The sequence below is a fragment of the Ctenocephalides felis genome, unplaced genomic scaffold (genome assembly GCF_003426905.1).
Source record: "Ctenocephalides felis isolate EL2017-DRISC unplaced genomic scaffold, ASM342690v1 CF-g0.4_SCAFFOLD_03571, whole genome shotgun sequence".
Classification (NCBI taxonomy): domain Eukaryota; kingdom Metazoa; phylum Arthropoda; class Insecta; order Siphonaptera; family Pulicidae; genus Ctenocephalides; species Ctenocephalides felis.
The window spans coordinates 39,790,608-39,795,567 of record NW_020539725.1 but is presented as its reverse complement, the minus strand read 5'-3'; the positions used below and the strand labels follow the sequence as shown (position 1 = coordinate 39,795,567).

Below are 4,960 nucleotides of genomic sequence, written 5' to 3'. Positions count from 1 at the left end.
AAAATTTCTATCAAAACGTCGTACATGCAAAATGATGCAGATTTTAAATTATACTTTTAAACTCAAGAAATAAATATGGAGGTGAATCCTTTAAGTATAATTTTAGTAAAATCTGATAGCAAAGGCGACAGGCTCTTGTTTCGATATCCTTATGTGGCTGATATACAAAATGTATCAAGCGCACAAAATAAAAGAAGGAATCCTTATTCTATGATTATTGTCGAGGATCTACTGCAAAATCCTGTACCTCAGACTTCAAATATAAATAAAGGTTTGAAAACTTTAACTTGTTCACATTTCACTTTGTTCTTTTAAAAACATTTTACAATGGAGAATTTCTTGTTCAAATATAGTTTAGCAGTTATTACAAATTACCATTGATTTAGTAAAAAGATATACATATACATTCGATATTGGAATTTGTGTTAATTCTATATATTTTTACTCTGAATCATATTTATATAATAATTAATCTTATCTTTATTTCAGGACAGTTGACAGGTTTTGCTGATGAAGTTTTATCAACTTTATTTGCCGTTAAACCAGAATTGTGCAATAAAAAGTTTGAATTAAAAGTTAATGATGTACGGTTTGTTGGGCACCCAACATTGCTCCAGTCGAAAGGAGCGAGAGAAGACTGTGCATCACATATACTTGTGAATATTGTATTTGCACTGCATGCACAGGCTAGCCATTCAATCGGTAAGAAAAGTGTTATATTTAATTAAATATTATTTTAGATTATATTTTGTTTTATGTCTTTAAGTATCATTATCTAATATAATATGTATCAAAATTCTATTTTCAGAGATTATTAATATTTACTAAATTAATGATTGTGATAAGATTGCAGTTTTAAAGATTATTTAATTATAATATTTTTTATTACTATGCTCATGAGTTATTATATTTTGTAGTGAAATGTTATTATGATTTAAGTAAACGTTTGGGAACTGCAATTAAGCATGAAGAGCAAAGAGTTGCATATCTGTCTGAGGAAACTAAGATTATGGTATGATATTTTTCATATATTATTTTTTACTTCAGATTGTATGTAATAAAATTAATTATTGCTGTACTTATTTTTAAAATTATGTTGTTTGCTATTGTAAATCATTTGGATAATAAATAATTTAAATTGTTTTAACAATTATCTTGAAAATGCATTTAAAAATTATATTTGAAGCACATACCTTGTTTATAAATATAATTCACCGATGTGTTTGCAATGCATAGTGTTGAATTTTTATTATTATTGTTTATTGTTTTAATTTATAATTTTAGATTGCGGCCCATGATGAGCTTGCTGCCAATATTGATACAACATTATCTTCTTCTCCCTTTGATCTTATATTGAAACGATCAACTTTAGCACAATCTCTAAAAACAACATTTGATGATGTGAGCAATACAGGACTAGTCAATTTGCAAATTAATCGATATTTAACAGTTAATTTTTGTTTGCCACAAAAAGCACATCAATTTCATAAACCAGGAATAATTGTGGAACCAGAGTCAATAGAGAAATGTTTGAAATCATTGAGACCTTATCATGGAATGTTACTTTTGGTAAGAAGAGAATATCACTTTATACATATTTTAGATATTTTTGCTAAATTAGTTACAACTATGACACTTTAATGTTTTATGTATCAAATACCTATTTGTGACATATTTTATTAATATTTCATTTTATTTTATTTATTAAATATTTCATCTTATTTAGGTAGACCATATAGAGTTAATGGATTGTGTAGGACAAGAGAACACAAATGCTCTTATCAAAATGATTCAAATGTATAGTCCCCTGAAAAGTCTTCAAGCATTGGCTGCTGATACAGAAATGCCTTTACAACAGGTATTTAATATATAATGAAGCTTTTTAATTTTTAAAAACTCAGCAATTTCAAGTACTTTGCAGATTTAAGGCTGTTATAAAATAAATAAGTTTAACTATTGTTAAATATAGTTTACGATTCTTTAGAAGTATATGGGAAATATTTTTTATGTGAATATTTATTAACCAATATCAAAATCTATTAAATGATATTTGAATCTTCAATATTGATGCAAAACATTCTTAAGAAAATTTGTGATAATTAAGATTAATGTTTAATTATTTTATGATTTATTTTTCTTTTTGTTTTAGGTTTATCAACTAGTAGGGCATATGGTATACTGGGCTAAGGCTACTATTATTTATCCTCTGTGCGAAAATAATGTTTATGTTATAGCCTCAGATGCGCCGTTATATATAAACTCACCTTTGGTTGAAAAATTTTCAGAACAGTTTCCCGGAACATGTTTATTGGAGGTTTGAAGAGTTTATATTAAATATTAGTTGATATTAATATGCCATTAAATCATATTTACAATCAATTAAAAAAGATTAATTGACACATGTATACAGTGTTAACTGGAAAAAATTTTGAATTTCAGGTAATAAGTGAGTTTTCTTTAGGAACATGTGTAGCACACAAATTGAGCCCATTACAGCATCCTTCTCAACATTCTCAATTTGTACAAATGTTGGTGTGGATGTTGCAACATCATCTATTAGTTCAGCTTCACACTATATACAATTCATGGTCCCACAAATAGGTAAGTTAATGCCATACACATATATGTTAAATTATAAAAAATGACTTTCTAATAATAAAAAATCTTTATTTCTAATTATTTTTTGTTTGCACATTATTCGGGGTTTACCATTTTTAAATTTACTATTTATATTAATTTTAAATGCTGAAAATTTTTCCTTAGGACCAGAAGATATTAGTCCAGTGGTTAATGGCCGAGAAACTACTCCTGAAGAACAGTAAATATGTGTTCATGCTTATAAGTTTATTGATTTTATTACATAGTTTTATCTTTTTTTATTCAATGCATATTGAAATAATTCCAGCATTATTGGTTCAGTAATGAGTGCTTCTAGCCTGCCAGTGCCTGTACCCACAAACAACAAAAATTTAACAAATGGTGCAGTTCATTTCAATGGCGACCCAATGTTTAATTCTCATGGATCTGATTTAGCCTTATCTTCTAGGTGAGTATTAAATATATAATGCAATCACTACTAACATGTGACCTTATTGAAATTATTTTTAGGTCTCACTCACATTCACATTCCAATTTATCAGATGATCTAACAGCTTTACCTAGTTATAGCCACAAATCATCAGCAAGGTATTTTGCTAAGTTAATCAAATTGAATTTTATTTGATTAAAATTATCTACAACTAATGTAAATGCAAATTTTGCGTTTTCACATATTTTTCTCAATTATTTATTCTTGAAATTAAATTCTTATAGAAACAGATGATTCTTTTTATAATTTTATGTTATTGATGTTTGAAAATTTAAATTAATTGTTTCATTAATATTTTAGTATACCACCTTCCACATCTTTTGCGAGTACAGAGAATGAGATAAGCTTTGTATCAGTGGATGAGAAAAATGACGATTTGTTTATGGAATTTACTGATTCTGAAAGAGAATACATCATGAAGATTCCAGCTTCTTCAAATCATCAAGATCTGGCATTACTGGCAAGGCTTCGGAAAAAAGGTTTACTAATATATCATTATTACAATGTGAATGATGTCTATGACCTTTTAATATAAAAAATTGCTGGGAAAGTTGAAGAAACCATTACATTATTCATTATTCATATTATTGAATTAACTTTATTGCCACTATTGTTTATATTTTATATTTTCTTGGAATAATAGGACATAAATATCAACATTTTCTTAAATTATTTTGTTTAAATTTTAGGTTACTTTCAAGGAGAGCATCATTTAGAAGAAATAATGTATAATGAAAATCTTCAAAGATCACAAATTTTGCAACTTCTTGATAAATTTCGAGATGTGTTGATTACTTTCCGAACTGAAGATCCAGTGATTTCAATTTTATACTCTCAGGAATAGATAAATTTTCTGGATACTATGACATTGAAAAAGTTAGTTTGGCTTATTTTTAGTAAGTACATTTTAATAAGATAGAATACAGGATTTTTGCTTGTTTCTTGATATGAAGTCAGATAAATATTTTTATATTTATTTTTGGTTTTGAGAGATCTATTTATTAAAATTATTTTTATTTATTACACATTAAGGCTATTTTAAAAATTATCTCAGGAAAATTAACCTATTTTGTATAAATGTGACGATCTATCATATTCTTAATTTTTAAGCATATTGAGAAATTATCATCGCGGTGATTTAAAACTTATATCTTTCAATCTGAAATTCTGCGTTTAGCGTTTATCAGAATTATACAATTACTTCCTCAATATTTTTTTATATCTATTACTTATTAGAGATCTTTTTAAACATCTTTAGTGGATTTCTTAAAAATTACATAGTGCTTATTCCTTTATTTGATTTCTGAGCATTTTGAACGCCAAAATTAATAATTTTGGTATGCTTATATTAAAACACCATAAATTAATATTCAGTTTTAATAAGTTGAGAAAACTGGATACATCCCTTCAATACAAATTGGATCTATTATCAGTTATTAAAATTATACTTAGATTTAAAATATATTGTGAAGTTTTGAAATTTTGCAATTGAAAATTACCAAATATTCGTGATAAAATGATATTTTTTCAAAAAATATAATAAGAATTAAATGAAGAACATGAAGAATATTATAAGTTATTGTATTACATAACATGATCTTCAGACTTTTATTAAAAAGATTTTAAATAATAAACTATAATGCATTACTAATATCATAAATTAGACGTTTAATGTATACGCACAAACATGTGCGTAATATAAGTAAATTTTAAATTTTTTTTATCAGACTTTATCGTTTTCGGTGAGGCCCTTTCTCTTCATTAATTAAGTAAATATCTTCTGTATATCTCCTTGTTCAGACTACTGAATCATGACACTTATTTAGCCCCAAAACACCCAGAATATATATTTTTTTAATATTTATTAGTTTT

At 26.0% G+C, this 4,960-nt stretch overlaps 1 pseudogene; it reads left to right on the top strand.

Annotated features, from left to right (window-relative positions):
- Positions 1-4,002, top strand: LOC113384636 (annotated as a pseudogene).
- Positions 4,003-4,960: the final 958 nt, after the last annotated feature.